This window comes from Sturnira hondurensis, unplaced genomic scaffold (assembly GCF_014824575.4).
Source record: "Sturnira hondurensis isolate 20B ecotype Veracruz unplaced genomic scaffold, ASM1482457v3 Scaffold0008908, whole genome shotgun sequence".
Classification (NCBI taxonomy): Eukaryota; Metazoa; Chordata; class Mammalia; order Chiroptera; family Phyllostomidae; genus Sturnira; species Sturnira hondurensis.
This window is the reverse complement of record NW_028081539.1, coordinates 1,463,375-1,484,264: the sequence shown is the minus strand read 5'-3', so window position 1 is coordinate 1,484,264 and position 20,890 is coordinate 1,463,375. Positions and strand designations below refer to the sequence as shown.

Genomic DNA, 20,890 nt, shown 5'->3' with positions numbered 1-20,890 from the left:
CTTTTTATCCATAACACAATCTTGCTCCTGGCTTGACAACCAGCCTCTTTGAGAAGCTATTGATACACTCTGTTGCCGTCTCTTTATTAGGGCTTTAATGTCCCATCCACACTATTAAATTAAACACAGTCATTTCTTGGATGTTCAGAAGCTCTTTACACAAACATTCTCTTTATTTCTTGAAGAGTCAGCCCCTGGCTTTATAATTCTATACCATTGGTTATTTTGTTCTTCTCATCTACTTTGTGCTCTTTAAAACTGGCCCAATTTCTTTCTGCCCTCTTCCTAATTAATCTCTTCAGACAAAGCCATCCATTCCTATAGCTTCAATGAATATTTATTTTTATGCCAGTGACTCCCAACTCTCTAGCCCCAGACTTTCTCCTGAGTTTCTAACATATTTATCCAAGTGCCTACTAAAATATGTCCTTTTCATATTTCCCAATCACCTCAAATTTGACATATCACCAACAATTTGACAAATGTTGATCTAAAATAGATCGCATTTTGACAGCCAGATAAATACTTCTAATGTTTACTTATCTCAACTGGCGACCCCATCTACTGCACTATGCAAATAAAATATAGGTGGTCCTTAACTCTTTACTTTCTTTCACCTCCTATATTAATTAACCACCAAGCTCCATGGACTCTAACTCACGAAGAGCTCTTGCATCTGCCTTTTGCTCTTGAGACAACATTGTGGGATACCCTAGCCTAAGCCATGCTCACCATTCCAAAAGTTGCAACTGGTCTTCATGCCCATAATCTTTTTCAACCTAGTCACCATATTTTACATATCGGTCTTAAAGTCTTTTGTCCTTTGTTATTGTTTTCATGATAACGTCCAAAACCTATAATATATTTTATAGATGAAAAGAGAAGAATTAACAGCAGGCCTGTGATACATTCTCACTTTACCAGGGAATGTCCTTGAAATAGAAAGAAAGATAACCTGGTCAAAGTCCCTTAAAACATGTTATTGACAGACCCACTGTCAAGCACAGTACTGCTATTTGCCCATGAGACAGTCATTATCTATACAATGACTTTAGCAAAGTGTGCCAAATTTAAATAGGACTCTTTTTGGCAAACAAACATGAACTCTGGATTTATGGGCCATGGAACCAGGGAAAATACGACAGAAGCCAAGTAAAAACTGAAGTAATTTCTTTTTGTGTAAACGATGACCCCATACTATTTGGAGAGTTCATCTTAAACATCACTCAAAGAACACATTTTCAGGTCAAGAAGTACCTGTGGAGTTGTACTGGTTGTCCTAAACTTTCTTCTGTTTGGCTAGTTCTTGAGATTACTTATATCCTTAATATTATTGGTAAAGCTAGACACTAGGTAAGATTCCCGATTCTTATGCATCTGATTTGACAATATAATTCTTTGAGTTAATTCAATAAATATTAGTGTAAATTAGTCTTTTTAAGTCTTTGAGCCTCATCTATTTTCTATCAAAAATTCCAGCCTTACTGGACTTCTTGAATTTATGGTGGGTGGTTCCTTGAGTACATTCTTGTTGCTATTCATCTCGCTTTGAGTTTTTGAATGAGCTGCTCCTTCAGCTGAAATGCTGTTCTCCTCACTCACTGCTGCCCCATTTTGTTCATCAGCAACCATTGTCACATACTTCCTTTGTCTATTAATCCCAATCAGTCTTTAACTTTCAGTTCATGCAATTGCCTTAGTGATGACTTTCTGGCTCCTACATTTATGTTATGATAATCTCCTTCACTACTTCTTCAGTAGCATTGACTGCCTGTAAGACTTTGAACTCAACGGAAGAAAGAATCTTACCTTTCTTAATCCCCATTTTATCACATAGCTTAGCAAAGCTTGTTACATGACAGGTACAGAAATACATGCTACTGAAAACATGTTATAATTGTTGGCCTAAAACAGTTCATAACAGCCGAATAAATTTCACAAAGTTCTGTATAATATTTATGGCAGTATAAAAAGTTAAATAGACCTAGAGAAGAAGTTTGAGAATACACCATTCTGGGTTTTTTTTATGTTTCACATTATCTGAGAAGAAATCTTTTTCCTACACAGTATGTATGTAATCAGGAGTCACGTAGTCATTTAAATTATTTACTATAAAATGAGAGTAAAAATAATGCTGTTTTAAAACAATGACTCTATGAATTGCTTAAATAGACCATAGACAATATTTTGAGAAAATATTGTAGAATAAATGTACTATAATATTCACTTGAAATTTAAATAATTTTAAAATCAAACAGATGCCATTTTTGTCGATTTTTTTTGGTTTTTGTGTCTTTATTTTATTAAAAGTACATACAGAATGTACTCCAACCAGCAATTCCTGATAAGAAATACAACAGATTTTTGCACAAGCTTCTGTCTGCTCTATATTTATGATTCTTCTGATTTTGACAGTATTCTAGAAGTACTGAGAACAAGTTTGATAATTTACATGTGTGTGTTTTTTCTATGAAATGATGCTGAAGGACCTCCAAATATATTCTTGATAATATACAAAAATGCTAGGAAGTATATTAGAAATGTGAAATATTAACAACCAAACAATAATAGCAATTTTTCTACCCTCCAAAAGTCACATTGCTTCCATTGTAAAAGAACCTTCATGTATTATAAATTCCTTCCTGCATTACCTAAGTTATTCTATCATCATCAATACCCCTTTCTGATTACCTAAATGTATAGGATAAACCTCAGTCAATACTTCTGGAAAAATGCAATGCCTAGTGGGCTTTATGATTTCAGAAACGAGATAACAGGCTTATGACTCAAAGAAAGCTATCAAATGCATTTTTGTAGCCACAAGCATCGTATTTACTTAAAGGATTGGGACTATAAAAGCAAATCTCTCTTACTGGAAACCAGGACAAAAGCTTCAGAAGACATGGTAGTAAATAGCTCTGAAATTGTTTTCTCTGCTTCATTTCAAAAGCTTAGGGCTACCAATGTCTGACCTTTTACAAATGGACCAGTTTCCTGCAGGTCTTGGTGCTACACTGAATGCTGATGGTGGTGTGGGCTCAATGCAGCCATCAAGAATAGCAAACATGCTCATCACTGGTGTATTCTGCTGCATCAAGAACATTTCTCATTCAGTGACATTTGCTGGTTCCCTCCAAGAAAAGGTACAGTGATTCTATTTTCCCCCCAGACATTTTCCCTCTAGTGTCTCTTGACCAAGCAGGGCAAGGAAAATTGTGTAATTGTCCAAAATGACTCCATATAGTTTAGCCAAAGGAAAATAAAGTCAGGTTGAACAAGAAGACATTTTGCCGAGAACATCTGGAGTCAGCCTGTTATTTTCTTTGTTATTTGGTAATAGAGAACATAAAAATATATTTGAGGATTGAGATTTTCTGCCCTTTTTTAGACTGCATATTAACACTAACCCAGTGTCTGGTGTTAGGATATTTGCCTTATAGTTTCAAATACATGGATGTTGAAATATTAGCATGAGATGATCAGTGAATAGTTTTTAAGATTACCTATATAATTCTTTTACCATTAAAAAGAAAATAAGGCACAAAATAAACATCTACTCTACAACTATGCTGTATAATATATAATATCGTATTTAGCTTCTGTAGTGATATTAAAGCTGAGCAGTGCTGACTTGTGAGTGCCTCTTATGTGTTACATCTTGTTTTATTTTTGATACACACCTGTGAGTCAGTGGCTATCATTTCATTATTTTTAGACTCTAAAAAACCAGCTCATATAAAATACACAATTGCCCAAGTCCCATACAGTGGTAAAGAAAGAAACTGAAAACCAGATTGGCCCCTGAGTTTTTCTGAGTCTAAATCTCATGCCAGGAATATTTGCAGCTGTGTAAAGTGTATGTGTATGTACACTCTGAAAATAGAACTTGGATTTTATTTCATCTGTCTTAAAATAAGAGATTAATTAGAAAATGACTACTTTCAGAAATTAGGATTCTTCTGATCAGAGTGTAGGGCAACTTTTAGAGGATACTTTAATGCTTAACAAGTGTAAACAATGTGCTAAGCTTTATGCTAAAGGCTTTGCATTCATTATCTCATTCAACCCTCATATGTAAGAAGGATATGATTATAATCCCCAATATATAGAAAAGGAAATTGATGATTAGGGAATATCTTTATTCTCTATTTCCTTCCAGATTTATATGCTACATTTTTCTGCCCTGTTCTGCACACTGGGGGTCTGACCTCTAAGTGAGATACAGTGTGTGGTAAAACAGCAGCATAGATACAAGCTATTGGAACTGTGAAGAAGATATTAAGACCATCCCCAACACACACACACACACACACACACACATACACACACACACACACACACACACACACACACCCCAGATACCTGGATTTACAGCTAAAAACCATCAGAGACCAGCTTGATCCAACGTGGTGACTAATTTTATCTTACAGTGATCCCTAGCCTTATGACTTGCCCATTATAGTACATTAGCATGCTGAAGGACACACATCAGAGCCATCATGATTGGAAGCAGCCCAGATAAAAACACAAAATGGCCAATGGAGCTCCTCTGAGAAATATCCACCCCTTTCCCAAGATCCTGAATATTCCTCCCCCTTATTAAATACCCACCCTTGCCCCTCCTAATTAAAGAGTCCTAAATAAAGGAAGCAAATTCCTCTAAAGGAGAGCTGCTCTGTCTGTGGAATAGTGCATTCTCTGTCTCACCACTCCACTTAAAACTCATTTTCACTTTAAACTCTACGCTGGCCTGAATTTGAATTCTTTCCAGCATGAAGTCAAGAATCCACAGTGGATCCCTGAACCTTGGGTCCCCAGCCCCCTGAAATACCTACATCATAAGGACTTCTTTTCCTGGGCTCCATGTCATTTGGCTTCTGGTCAGGTTTAGAAGCTGGAAGAACTAAGACAGGGCGCGGGGTGGGGAGTGTGAAAGAACAGATCAGAATATTTACTCACCTTGCCAAGGTTCTGGCAGGGACTGCCTTTCTTCATGACCACAGCTCACATCAGTGGTCCCTTTATGTGTCCCCAGCTGTCTCTGCAATATGGTAATACCTTTCCTTCTCCTTCCCTTTTTAGGCCTCAGTGCAAACAGCTTCCTGCTGTTGCTAATTCTGGCTCTTCATTACCCTTTGTTCCTTCCTTAACTCTGCACAGCCTTGTTATGCTCTCTTCAATTACACCCTTTGGAGTATGCCAATTGTTGACTGCTAGGACTTGGACTGACATAAAAAGGTTAAGTAAATTGCTTTAAGGTTTCCTGATTAGGATTTGGCAGAGGTGGAGTTCAACTCAGGTTTGTTCAATGCCAACACCATTAACCACTGTGTAATTCTGCCTCCCAGATTAATCACCGCAGGGAAAAGAATGAGTTGTGTCTCGGCCCCTAAGGACATTTGCTTTTTTTTCAGGGTCTATTCTTTATCCAGAAAAGGTGCCCCCGACAGGGCAGACACTGCTCTCCAGGGAACCCTACCACAGGCCATCAAAAACAGTTCAAATCCCAGGGACCCAGCCAAGCAGAAAGCTGTTGAGCAGGTAGACAAAACTTCTTAATGTTAAAAGGTAGCAATATTACTCTGGCAGTTGTTATAATAATTACTGCCAGGAACCTCTCTAACCTGCCATACCACAAATCCAGGAGAGATCTTACAAGTTTTCCTTGAGAATAGTCCCAGATACTGTCCTATCAATTCATTAAGCTTTAAGCCACACAGTTTTAGTTATTCTCTATCTCTTCAAAAGTTACGTATTAAATTCCTACTATGGGCTAGGCATTGTGCTGAGGGCAAGGTATACAAAAATGAATAAGAGAAGGTTTTTGCCCACAAAGAAACAACAGAATAGATATGTAAATAAAAAGTTTGGATGTCCAATAAAGAGAGTAGCTATGATTGAAGCTTCTGTGGGTTGCTGTGGAAGAGCAAAAGTGTGTGTACTTTTTCACTGTACCCTTTTTCTTTTTGTCACCTGGCCATGCAGTACCTTTCCCTTATTGCCTAGAAGTGATGACCCCAACCCTGAGATATACCGCCGTCGGCCACATCGGCTGGGGACTCTTATGGAATAATCAGCACAAAAAACATGCTGAACTGCTCCACAACAAACCTTCTGCCCTTTCACATTTCAGTATCTCCCCAATGATGACTAGATTTTGGGTGTAATTAATATACAAATTATCTTGAGCTTTTTTTGTCTCTAACTCTGCACAGTAATTATTTAAACATTATTTTAAATAATAAATGCCTAATCTGAAGTTCAGTAATATATGAACCCAAGACAGGTATTTGATTTTACTTTACTTAAAAATGGGATTGAAATAGTTCAAAACTATGTTTCTGCTTCGCTTTCCCTTCTCTTCATTTTCTATCTTTACTTTTCTACAAACTTTCTTTTTTATTATTTTATTTTATTGTATTTTTACCATTCCCACTCATGCCCATATTCCCTCTTCCACCTCCACCCACCCACCTTCCCCTGCCTCGCCCCCACCCCACAATCTCCACACTGCTGTCAGTGTCCCTGAGTTGCTCCTCTTTTTTTCTTTTTTACTTGATTCCTTCACCCCTCCATCCCCACCAGAGCTGTCAGCCAGCTCTCTGTCTCCCTCATCTTCGCATAACTTTTCATCCTCTTTTCCCTGCCTCTCTGCTTCTCCCAAGTCATCATTCCTTCCCCCTCATTTTCCTTTCCCGTATCTTCCTCTCCCAGTCAAACATCAAACAAAGGATTATTTTAGGGGAGATTAAGCGATGGATAAAACTGACGGGTAATTGTTTGATGAGTAATCATGAAATACCTCCAAAAAAAAAACTAACCAACTGAAAGGGAGAAAACATCGAAACTGTGATGGGAAAACATGGCAGATATGAATATGACGAGGAAAACATGATTAACACCCCCAATGGTTGGATGACAATGTGCTGCAAATAATGCAGAGGGAAGTTCATAGCGTCATTTTAGTGATAATAGTGCTAAGATTTCATGAAATGGATTTGTCATGAGAAAACAACTGATGGATACAGCCTGGATCTCCACCAGCTTCCTATAGAACATAAGGGTTGTACTCTTTAGCTCTCATTAACATGAAACACACATACAAATGGGTCTGATCCTAAATAAGATGAACAGAAAAGACTGTTGATAAAGTTGGGAAAATGTGCATGAAAATATACAGTTGGGAAAACGTGCACCAAAAACATTTCCATGAAAATGTTTATGGAATGGTAATAATGATCAATGTTGATTTTCTGATTTAGAAGATGTATTCTAGTTATATAGAAGAGTGTTCCTGTTTTGGTGAAATACACACTGGGGTGTTTTTGGTGGAGGCAGATGATATCTGCAAGTTAATTACAAAAGATTCACAAAGACATTAAAAATAATGAGTGTGTGTGTATGTAGGGAGAGAGAGAGAGAGAGAACAAATGCTATATACATTTCTAACAAATTTCCTTTCCTGGGTGATGGAAATATTGAGGTTCTATATACAGTTTTATATACTGTTTGATACTAATTGCTTGATACTAATGGTAAAGAGAAAAAAGATTAAAGCAAGCAGACATTACATATTGAGGAAAAAAATGAAAATGAAAACAAATTCTCCTTAAAAAAATTTTAAATAAAAACCAAGTAACCTAAAAGATGCAGAAGGAACATCTTTAAAGTACTGAAAGGAAAAAGCTATAAATCACCCATCATGAAATGGGCAAATGCATTGAAAAAGTCTTCAGAAATAAGTCACTGAAGCTGAACACAGCCTCACAGCAGTGCCAGCTGGTACACTGATACAGATGGGTTCCTAGAACAGTCACTTAGTGGGGGCCCACCCTCTGTTTTTTAGAGGTTCCCTCTCACACTTTAGTTCCATTCCTCACTCTCCAAACCACCTCATAAACAAAGATTAGAGGACTAATGGCAGTATTTTCACTTGGCATTGAGAGAGATATTGTTATTTGGATAAAGAAACTGTAACATGACTGTGGAAGCAGCAGTGGGTGGGGCGGGGGAGAGCAATGGGGTAAAACTGGAACAACTGCAACTGAACAAGAACAAAAAAAGAAATTACAACGTGGACATATGTTTCTACTACTCAATGTTAAATTTAAGATAAAAAAGTCTTGTTAGAAAACCGGGAAATGAGAATTTTTAGTTTTCAGTTTTAATAAAATTATGTAATACATTATTGACAGTGATACAATTCCACCTTGTGTGTGTGTGTGATATGTTCAATTAGAAAACAGCCCTGGCTGGTATGTACTGAATGCCAGCCTGCAAACCAAAGGGTTGCTGGTTTGATTCCCAGTCAGGGCACATGCCTGGGTTGTGGGCCAGGTCTCCCATAGGGGGCACATGAGAGGCCACCCCACACTGATGTTTCTCTCCCTCTCTCGCTCCCTTCCCAGCTCTCCTACTTAATATATATATTAAATAAATAGTTACATATATTATTTATATAAAGGGTAAGAAAGATATATTACCCACAGTAGTTAAAATTTATAACAAAAATTCCTGACAAAAGACAATCAAAACCTATATATATATATATATACACATATATATATGTGTATATATGTATATATATATGTATATATATATATTACTTACCAATATAGACAAGAAAATAGTAAAGTTAGTTTTTGAGGTTAGAGTTTCTTAAAGGAGGGTTTCAGTATATGATTTATTCATTATAATTGACAGTGTCAACAAAATGTATAATATTGTATAGGTTGTCATTGGGGAAAAATAAACTTAAACAAGTTTCATTTTGTTTATAATCTTAACTCATTCTCATATTCTACATATTTGTATTTTGTCCCAATAATCATATTTGTCTAATAGTATTGGAAAATCATAAATAGTTTCAACAGTACAACAGTAAAGCCTCAAATTGAACTGTATGTTGATCCTTATAATTTATTTGAGTGTTGCAGTTATAAAAACTGTCATTGGGCAGAAAAAATTAAAGAAAACATTCCCTGTTATTTAATTGAGAACATATGAAGTATATGTAGTGTATGTAGATGTATATGCTCAGAGTCACAAAGGAAAGGCAACATTACACCCACCTCAGTAAGCTACCCACATGCCTGGACTAACAGTAATGTGATGGATATGCTTATCACTGTAACATAAAAATATTATCAGTCCTTCATCAGTGATATACTCATTATTCATTTTCCCTTACTCACTTCAACTTAATTCAGCCTACCTTGCATAGACTAAGATATATAACTTCAATATTTGATATTTTAAAGTTTTACTGTTCCTTTAGTGTATTGAGCTAACAATATTTTCTTTTCTTTTTCAAATTTAAATTATATTTTATTGTTTATGCTTTTATAATTTCCCAGTTTTTCCTCCTTTGACTCCCCTCCATGAGGAACTCCTCCCATTTCCTCAGGCAATTCGCATACTGTTGTTCATGTCCATGGGTCATGCACATATATCCTTTGGCTACTACACTCTTAATGATGTACTTCAGAACCCCATGACAACTGGGTAACTACCAATTCATACCTCTTAATCCCTTCATCTTTTTCACCCTATCCCCCTTACCCCTCTTCCAATATGGCACCCATCAAAACATTCTCTGTATCTATGATTCTGTTTCTATTCTTCTTGTTCATTTATTTTGTATTTTAAATTCAATTATTGATAGATATTATTTATTGTCATTTTATGGTTCATACTTCTGATCTTCTTCTTAAAGAAGACCCTTTAACATTACATATAATACTAGTTTGGTGATGATAAAATCCTTCGATTCTTTCTTTCCTGGGAAGCTCTTTATCTATCCTTCAATTCTGAGTAATAGCCTTGCTGGGTAGAGTAATCTTGGATGTAGGTTTCTGCTTTTCACTACTTTGAATATTTCTTGTCAACCCCTCTAGCCTGCAAAGTTTCCTTTAAGAAATCAGCTGACAGCCTTATGGGAGCTCTCTTGCAGGTTACTAACTGCTTTTCTCTTGCTGCTCTTAAAATTCTCTCTATATCTTTAACATTTGTCATTTTAATTAGGATGAGTCTTGGTGATGAGTCATTTTTTTTTTAGATTCTCTTCACTTCCAGGACTTGTCTACTTTTTTCACTAAGTTAGGGAAGTTTTCTGTTACTACTTTTTTTCAAAAAATTTTTCAATTGTTTGCTCTCTTCTTCTTTCAGCATCCCCATGATGCAAATGTTGGTACACTTGAAGTTGTCCCAGAAGCTCCTTACACTACCCTCATTTTTTAAAATTCTTTCTTCTTTTTGTTGTTCTGATTGGGTGTTTTTGCTTCTTTATATCCCAAATCACTGATTTTATTCCCAGTTTTATCCACTCTACTGTTGATTCCCTATAAATTGTTCTTCATTTAAGTTAGTATATTCTTCATTTCTGACTAGTTCTTTTTTATGGTTTCCATGCCTTATTTTATACTGATGAAGTTCTCCCTAAGTTGAATAAACATCTTCATAACCAGTGTTTGAACTCTGCATCTAGTAGATTGTTTGTCTTCGTTTTGTTTAGTTCTTTTTTACTTTATTTTTTATTTAATTCTTATTCAAGTACAGTTTTCTGTCTTATATTCCCAGCTCTGCCTGCCACTCCCCCAGTGCTCCCCACCTCCCTCCCATTTCCACCCCCCACCTTAGTTCTTTTACTGAGTTTTGTTCTATTCTTTCATTTGGGCCATCTTTCTTTGTCTACTAATTTTGGATCCCACCTTGTGGTTGTTTCTATGTATTATGTAGAGCTTCTATGACTCCCTGTTTTAGAAGAGTGACACAATGTAGTAAATGTCCTTTAGGGCCCAGTGGCACAGACTGCCCTATCACCTAAGCTGGATACTAGATGTGTACCCACCATGTTCTAAGTTTGAGAGAACTTAGGAAAATCTGAAACATTAGTAAGACAAGCCATTTGTATGGAAAAGCTATTGGAAACAGCTTGGGAGGGCCCAAAAGTGTGTGGGGTAGGACCTCAGGGAATCACCTGAGTGGTACAAACAATATAAGACAGGTTGTTAAAGACTCAGATATGGTACCCCCCTGCCCATCTTGTATTATGCTTTGGACTTTTCTAAAATCTCTCAAAGGGTTACAAACTTCAAACGGGGTCTGATCAGTGTGCCCTGTACCTTTTGCTTAGCAGTCCCAAGCCTGGCACCAATGGCAGCCAGCCTCAGTTCCCAGGTTAGCCTCTCTCAGGTACTTTCAATTCTGAGAGTCAATCCATACCATTGACATGCCAACAGCAATCAAGGCTCAATTCCAATAGGAAGACACACACAGCCCACACAAGGGTCACACCTGGAATACCTGGCTCAAGTGACCAGGACTACTATGCTACTGGGCCTCACAGGACACCTACTACGTAACGTCACTCTCCCAAGACTGGAAGATGTAACAGCTTTACCTAATATAAAGGAACCAACACAGGAGGAACGCCAAAAGGAGGAGGAAAAGAACATGTCTCCAATAAAAGAACACAATCAAACTCCTGGAAAAAAAAAAAAAACTAAACAAAATTGGAGACAACCAACCTACTACCTGCATAGTTCAAAACACAGGTTATAAGGATGGTCAATGATCTCCCTGAGAACTTACACATAAAAAATGGAGATAAAAACATAAAAAAGAACCAGTCAGAAACAATAAATAACTGAAATGAAGACTACATTAATAGTAGATTAGAATAGCAGTGAACTGAATCAACAATTTGGAAGATAAAGTTGCATAAAAACCCCTATCAAAATAGCAGAAAGAAAAAAAAAAGAATCCCAAAACATGGTAATAGTTTATAGAGCCCCTGGGACAACATTGACATCATAGGGGTGCTGGAAGGAGAAACAAGAAAGGAATTGAAACCTATCTGGAGAATAATGACAGAAAATTTCCCTAAACTGCGGAAGAAAATAAGCATACAAGCCTAGGATGCACAGAGTCACATACAAGATGAACCCAAAGAGGCCAACACTAAGAAACATCATAATTAAAATGCCAAATGTTAAAGACAAAGAAAGAATCTTAAAAGCAGCAAGATAAAAGCAGTCAGTTGCATACAAGAGAACTCCCTTAAGACTGTCAGCTGATTTCTCAACAGAAATTTGGCAGCCCAGAAGGGATTGGCAAGAAATATTTAAAGTGATGAAAAACAAGAACCTATATCCAAGATTACTCAACCCAGCAAACCTATCATTTAAAATTAAAAGACAGATAAAGTAGTACAAATTGGTAGTTACAAAATAGTCATGATGTAATGTATACCATAAAGAATATAGTCAATTATATTATAACAAACATGTTGCTGTCAGATCAGTACTAGATTTACTGGGTGATCACTTCATAGGTCACACAAATGTCTAACCACTATGCTATACATCTGAAACTAATATATTATACATCAACTATAATTGAATCATAAAAAAGTATTTAATAAAAAAGAAATTCAAACAGCACACACACTCAAGTGTTACTTTTAAGAACAAATTGAGCTATTAAAAGAACAATGTCAGAATTAAAGTTGCCATTCAAACCTCACATATCTGGTTCTGTCTATAATTTTTCTGCCCAAATGACCTACCAGTACAATTGTGAGTTTTCTGTATCGCTGTAGCTATTAGGGAGGGAATCTCCCTGTAACTCCGGTAAGAAATGTTTCTGAGATGAACAGAAAATGATGTAGAAACAACTCATTTTCATTCATTACATTTCCTGTAATCCTTGAAGTGATAGTGAATTAAAAAAATAAAAATCTATTTCCTTATTGCTTTTCCTCAGCCTTGCAGAACTCAGTTAGCACTCTCTATTCAGGATAATGCTGATGGTGGCCTGACTTAACATCTGACTGGGTTTAGAGTCAATGGTGCAGAAGTAAACTGCTTGCAATCCATACAAGCTGCCAGTACTGCAAGTGGATAACCCATGGAGAGGAACAGAACACAAAGATTAGTTCTTATTGAAATAGCCCAGTTAAAGATGGGCTCTAATTGTGTCCAAAAGACATGAAAAGGAAAATGTCTCGGGGTAAAGAATTCTTTAAGGTCTAAAATCTCTTGTATAGTACTTACCAATTACCAATAAATACCTTCTTCTGCAACTATGTGAGAACAGAGGAAATCATAAGAAACACAAGGAGATTCTTTAGGTCAAAAGAGAGGAACTTATGAAGCATACATTTTGTCATTATCTGTTAAACAATAATTACAAAAGTCTCATAGGCTTTTATTTTTCTAGTATGCCTGTGGGAAAAAATAAAAATTTCAATGATTCCCTCTCTCTGACAAACAAAACTAAGTATATATATAATTTAACCATTTATCAACTTTAATGTTGCTAATAGGTGAGAAACCAGGCAGATAGGAATCAACATTTCCAATATTTTTCCATAGACTGTAGCAAAAATTTCTAAAGTCTTTGGAGACTTATAAGACCTTCATGACTCTTTGTTCAGAGTGAATGATCATGGGCACATGTATTTAACAGAGAACAGAACAAACTGATAATAGTTCCGAACATTCACATATGTATCCATTTTAAACAAAAGAATAAAACTATTTCTTGGGGAAGTTTTCACTTTAATACCTCACTATATGAGATCATTTAAATGAATTTAATGATGCAAAAGTGTATCTGTCCTGAAAATATGCAGGGATAGAAAACATCTCCTTCACTATTTCTTAGACTCCTTTTGTTGATTAGACAAACTTGAATTTTTAAAGGGTCTGGATTTTTATTATTTGGCATTATAAGGAAAAAAATATATCTGTGGACCTCAAAATTTTACTGGATGAAATGGAGACAAGGCTGAATAAGATTTTAAGGATTTTAGTTAACAAGGAGTTTATTTAATAAAGAGTCTGTACCAATTCTCTTTCACAAGAATCAATTTATGTGTTCTGATAACTTGAAACAAAGTTCCTGAAAAGAGAATGCTTCATAAAACAATACACACAGTATTTACTATGAAACTTAATAGTTTGTTGCATCCATATATGATGACCATGCTTTCACAGAAAAAAATGCCAAAAGTTAAGAGTTATTGGGGGTGGAAAATATAATTATTAATCTAATAAATTAATAACCTCAGTCCAGCAGTAAGGAGCCAGTTGAATATGACAAAATAGCAGGCTTTAAAATTAAAAAGGCAGAAGAAGAATTTTCCCAGGGAAAGACAGTAGAAAGATAGATAAAAAGACATGTGAAATAGGCAGATATAGAAAGAGATATGGAGAGAAAATATAAGCTATCCAATCTGTAAGAGTAGCATTGTTGAAAAAATTAAACAAAAAAAGCAATTATCAAAGAAACAGTGATATACTCTTGAATTTGGGGGAAAAAATGAAAGTGACTTGAGTTTTCATATTCAAAATTGTTCTGGTTTTATTGCTAACAAGATACCTTAAAACTTGGTCGCATAACACACACCCACACAAATATTGTTGTGCTCACAATTTTATGGGTTGGAAATTCAGGCAGGGTTAGTTAATTTTTGTCCATAATGATGGAGTTTGGATTTGGCAGCTTGAATGGTTAGAGATGGTTTTGAAAGTTTGACTATAGCTGTAAGTCTGAAGCCTTCAATTTGGATATTATGAGGGCTCTTTTGCTTCCTCACATTGCATCTGGTGGGAGCGGTACATGCAAAATACCTTCTTTGTGCCTATATAGTCTTGGGTGGGAATGGTGCACTAGGTGGGGTGTAGTAGCGATAACATGACCTTTCCTTGTGACTAAATTGGCTTCCTCACAGAACGGTGGTCTCAGAGTAGTTGGACTTCTTACATGGCAGCTTGACCTTCCTTAGAAGGAGGTTTAATAAGAAGCCTGAACAGAAGCCAAAAAGGTTTCTTATGATCTAACCCCAGAAATTCTATCATGTCTGCATATTCTATTCGTCAAGCAAGTCACTAGCCCAAGATAAATTCAAGGACAATTAGATAACAATTCTTAGTGGAAGAAGTAGCAGATAATCTCTTTCTAGCTTTATCACAGAAGGTTTTGTTGTCTCATAGCAAGATTAATGAATTTATTCTGGAAAACATCTGAATTTGAAACATAAAGACATAATTATTTGATCATCTTGTAAAGAGAGAAGAATCTAAACATTCAAGAAAAAGAAGATAATTCTTGTTTCAGACTTCTCTCCCACAACAAAAAATGATAGACTTTAATTAAGCATAATAGCAGAGTATTAAACAATATTAGGAAATAAAGTTTCTGTAACATATTAATTATCAGGGCAAAATCAAAAGGAATGTATTTTTTAATATTCAAAGATTTACAAAAATAACAACAAAATGACTTTCTAAAAACTGTGATCAATGAAATCCTTATTTCAAAGTTAGAGCTAAGTGATTTTATGTGGCTGTGAAGATTAATATCAAATCAAGAAAGCAATATTTTATTTTTTTATTTTTTAAATATAATTTTTATTTAATTCTTGTTCACGTACAGGTTTCTGTCTTATATTCCCAACCCTGCCCACCCCCCATCCCATGCTCCCCGCCTCCCTCCCCTTTCCACCCCCCACCCCTAGTTATTGTCCATGTGTCCTTTATACTTGTTCATGTGAGTCCATTCCCTTTTCCCCTATGATTCTCTCCCCTCTCCCCTCTGGACCCTGTCAGCCTGTTCCATATTTGAGTGTCATTGGTCGTATTTTGCTTGCTTGTTTGGTTACTACCCTTTGCAACATCATGGATGGAACTGGAAAGCATTATGCTGAGCGAAATAAGCCAGGCGGTGAAAGACAAATATCATATGATCTCACCGTTAACAGGATTCTAAGAAAGCAATATTTTAAATAAATAAATCATTTTGAAAAACAATCTGGATTTAAAATTTTATTGTTTCAACAAAGTCTGGGAAGTAGGTGGGCAAGGCAATATAACTAAAAAAATGTTATTGATACATTTCAATATCTATATATTATTTCATTTTAATTTTAATGGAATATGGATATACAGGTTCAGTATTTTTTTAATTTTCTATTTTATTTTAGTACCATAATCATTATTAGAACAAAAATACAAATCAATTCCAAAAGAACAGCTAAAAAAGTAGAAACAAGTTGATTAATGTTTCAGATAACATAAAGCACAAATACAACTTGAGAATAAGTATATATACACAAATTATAAAATCTTACAGCCAGAAAAAAGAAACTGAAATTTTTTATTATTTTGATAAATATGAATGGGTTAAATTTCCTTAATTATTAGGTATAGTGACATGAAAGTTAAACCAAAATGACTCATAAAACCCCAAAACAAGAATTAAACAAATTCAATTTAAAAGAAAGCTAGTGACAATGATAAAAATAGCAGAACAAAAGTGAATACAAAAAAATACAAGAAATAAAACAGCTTTTTTAAATCGAGGACAAATGAAAGCATATAATTATATATATACAAAACAAAATATATAGAATAAAAACTCTCAAAAATACAAGGAATTGACTATAAAATTGATGTAATGAGCCCTGGCTGGTATAGCTCAGTAGATTGAGTGCAGGCCTGCGAACCACAAGATCGCGGTTCGATTCCCAGTCAGGGCACATACCTGGGTTGCAGGCCAGTTCCCAGCAGGGGACTCACGAGAGACAACCATACATTGATATTTCTCTCCTTCTCTCCTTCTCTTCCCCTCTAAAAATAAATAAATAAAATATTTTAAAAATAAAATAAAAAAATAAAATTGATGTAATGAATTTTGTATGTACTTTATAGAATATTTTTGTGTAACAAAAATCTAAATAATATAATGTATAAATGTCCAATGACTAATTTCTTTAAAATACAATAGGCACATTTTAATATCTATACTTAAATATATTAAAAATTCTGTGTCTCTTTTCAAATAATCACTGATTAATATAACACTAAAGAAAAAAATTAATATCCAAGCCCTATAACAAAAATTAGATACACCTGAATAGAAAATGTAATTATGTAGAAATTATTAAAAGCTGTTTTAATTGAGGATTTCTAATTAGTGGTTCAAATTTCACATGATTAATAGGGAGGCTGACATTATTTGTAAAAATTTGAATGACTGTGCATTTGTCTTTGAATTTTTTAGAGAAGAGGGTCAATGGCTTTCACAAGTTCAATGACAATGATTCTTTTATATATACAGCCACTACTCTTCCAGTAAGCCTGTATTCAAAAGGAAGATAGAAACTGCTAATATAAAAGATGTTTAAATAAAAACTCTTTTATATATCAAAACTTTCAAAATGTGGCCAATGTATTTCTGGAAATTTATACTACTATAATGTTTATATTTACTAAATCAAAAGGTTGGTTTTATATAGCTTTGTGAGTTGGTGCTAAGTTATATTGATTTTCAATAAAACAGGTTATTAATAAAAATAGATATTTGCTAGACACTAAAAAGTAAAATTAATATATAAATAAGTTAATAAATAAAAAACATGAGCTATATTTTTAATGTCTTAAAAAATTAAACAAACTTCTGGCAAGTCTGATCAAAGGGAAAAATAGATGAAAGGAAAGATGTATGCATAAGATAAGGAATTATTAAGAGATTGCAGTTGTGAATTTAAAAGATTTCTAAAATTAGAATGCTGTGAGTAACTCTAGTATTCAGTTTTAACATTTCAATAAAATGAACACATTCAAAAATAATAATACAAATTATAGAGATTTATTCAGGAGGTGATAAATGTACATAGATGAGTAAATATGGGTCAAAATTTAAAGTTTCTCAAAGAAACTTAGTTATTCACTGAGGCACACCAGCTAGGGACAGAAAACCTATTAAGTAATAGGTTTTAACAGATGAGGGTTAGATAAGTAAAATGTGCTGTTTAATTTGTTCCAGAGTAAAAATAAAAATGCATTTTTTAAAGAAACTGATACTAATTCCAAGGTATAAAAAATATAAAAATACACTAGAGATAGCGTCTTTTATTAACTATAGAATGAATACATTACATAAATTACTAGTTGTATACAGCTATCTATTATCGGTTCATTAAGTCCTAAAATGTATATTTGGTAAATGTAGTTATGATTGCTTATGAGATAATTTATTAATGGATTTCATCACATTAATACAATAAAGGTGAAAATGCATATGATCATTTCATATATAGTGAAATGGCCTCATAGCAGAATCTTTCATGGCCCTCCTCCTTTTAATTCACGTCTGACACCTAGCTGTGTGTGAGTGAAACTTGACAGATCCTGCCTCAGCTACACCATCTATCTCTGGCTTTCTGCCCAGGGCTTCTCTGCTGCCAGGACCAGAGGCCTACTGTGACCCATGCCAGAGATGGAAGTGCAAGGGAGTTAATTGTCCATAGATCAAAACTTGACAGGAACAGTGGCTAAGCAGTCCCCTACTCTGTCTCTTGGAAAAGCAATTCCAGTAGAAATTCTACACAACTCCCCTGATCATCTCCAGAAAGATTGAACTTCAATTGCTCAGGATGCTGGGCCAGCTCGATAACAAACCAATTCCTTTTCCTCCTGTTTGAACATTTCAGGGACTCATGCAGGTACCTTGGAATCACCATATCTGTAAGATTTTTCTATTGAAGGGGACTTGACATTTTTTTAAAAAAGGTAAGTGATAGCTCTCTTTCACCAGTATGGGGAAATAAAAAGTTTTGTCCCCAAGAATGTCCTAATTTTTAAAAAATGGGTTATCTAAGTTTATTATTGAGGAGAAAAGAAAAAGAAAAAACAGAATGCATAAAGGTAGCTCACAATGGCTACAAAGATGTAGTAAATTTTGAACTCTGTGAAATTAGAGCTACAGTTCTTATGCATTATCATCCTATTAATAGTTAGGACCTACTCAATTTGTATCAGCAGTTGCATTAAGTTTTCCCTGACATTCAGATTTTATAATTCTTTATCAGTACCTCCCACAGTTCCCCCTGACAGTGCATCTACTTGGCAGTACATATAGTTAGTCACAGTTTTCAACATTCCTCAATAACATTAAGTTCAAATATCCACAAGCATTCCAACTTTTGCTATTTATAGCATCAAATATTAGTACAACTTGTATTACACTGTTGATTTCTTTTTGAGTTGTTATTAATTTCCTGTATATTCATCAACTCCAAAGTAGTATATATAATATGGCAATGATTAGTGATACAATAAGATGCATTACAAAATTAAGAATCATATTAGCTTTAGGTTAATAGCTTTTGAAAAATAGCAGCTATATATTTAAAGCAGATTCTTGGGTAGCTATGTGTAAGAATTCTCTTTCATTATATAAAAGCCTTGCAAATTGTTAATGTTTTGAGAAATACTTTATTGGTTATACAGTTACAATGGCCCCAATCTTTCCCCTTTTGCTCCCCCATCCTCCTCAGACAACACCCTCCCTTTGTTCATGTCCGTGGATCACACATTTAAGTTCCTTGGCTACTCCATTTCCTATCTTGTACTTTACATCTCCATGGCAATTCTGTAGCTACCAAGTTGTATTTAGTCCCCTCAACTCGTCACCCATTATCTCAAACCTTCACCCATCTGGCAATCATCAAAACACAGTCCGCATCCATGATTCTTTCCCTATTCTTCTTGTTTGCTTAGTTTGATTTTTAGATTCAATCATTGATAGATATGTATTTATTGCCATTTTATTATTCATAATTTCTATCTTCTATTTCTTAAATAAATCCCTTTAACATTTCATATAATAACAGTTTGGTGGTGATGAACTCCTTTAGTTTTTTCTTGTCTGGGAAGCTCTTTATCTGTCCTTCAATTCTAAATGATAGCTTTGCTGGGTAGAGCAACCTTAGCTGTAGGTCCCTGCTTTTTGTGACTTTGAATATTTCTTGCCAATCCCTTCTGGCCTGCAAAGATTCTTTTAAGAAATTGGCTGAGAATTTTATGAGAACTCTGATAGAGGTAACTAACTCTTTTTTTCTTGGTGCTTTTAAGGTTCTCTCTTTCTCTTTAACCATCACATTTTAATTATGTGTCTTGGTGTGGATCTGTTTGTGCCCATTTCTTTGGGATACTCCGTGCTTCCTGAACTGGCATGTTTATTTTCTTCACCAAATCAGGGAAGTTTTATTTCATTATTTTTTTCAGATGGATTTCCAATTTCTTGCTCTTTCTCTTTTCTTCTGGCACCCCTGTAATGAGAATGTTGGTATGCCTGTAGTAGTTCAAGACTCCTTACACTATCTGCATTTTTTGAATTCTTTTTTATTCTTCCTGTTCTGATTGGTTGTTTCCATTTTCTTTTGTTCCACATCATTGATTTGATTCTTGGCTTCACCCATTTTACTGTTGTTTCACTGTGAATTGTTCATTTCTATTAGTGTATCATTCTGCTTGGCTCTTTTTTATGCTGTTGGGGTTTTCACTGAATTCCTTGAGCATCCTTATAACCAGTATTTTGAACTCTACCTCTGATAGATTGCTTATCTCCATTTCATTTAGCACTTTTTCTGGAGTTTTGATCTGTTCTTTCCTTTGGGCCATATTTCTTTGTCTCCTCATTTCCTCATTTTGGCAGCCTTCCTGTGTCTATTCCTGTGTACTAGGTAGAACCGCTGTGACTCCCTGTCTTAGAAATGTGGCCTGTAGGGTCCAGTAGCACAGCCTCCCCTATTACTCAAACTGGGTATTGAATGATAGCCTCCCCTATCAACCCTCTGTGTGGGTTGACTACACCCTCCTCTTGTACTTGAGCCTTGATTGCTGTTGGCAGGTCTAAGGTTGGGGAACAGTCAGCTGCAAGGACTGGCTCTGACCACTGATCACCAGCCTCCACCTTCCATTGAGGATCAGCTTGAGGATCAGGGTGCTGGTGCTCCGACATGGTCTGCAGCTGTTCACCAGCTCTGGAGTTTCCTGGGTGGTGCAGGTCAGGGTCAACCACCACCTGTGTGCCACCCAGG

At 35.3% G+C, this 20,890-nt stretch overlaps 1 long non-coding RNA gene across 1 annotated transcript in view; it reads right to left on the bottom strand.

Moving 5' to 3' along the window:
- Positions 1–5,150, bottom strand: part of LOC118993822 (uncharacterized) — a 57,946-nt gene extending 52,796 nt beyond the window's left edge. Inside the window, exon 1 of the long non-coding RNA XR_005067951.1 lies at positions 4,960–5,150. This is a non-coding gene — a long non-coding RNA (uncharacterized LOC118993822). The remainder of the gene's footprint in view (positions 1–4,959) is intronic.
- Positions 5,151–20,890: the final 15,740 nt, after the last annotated feature.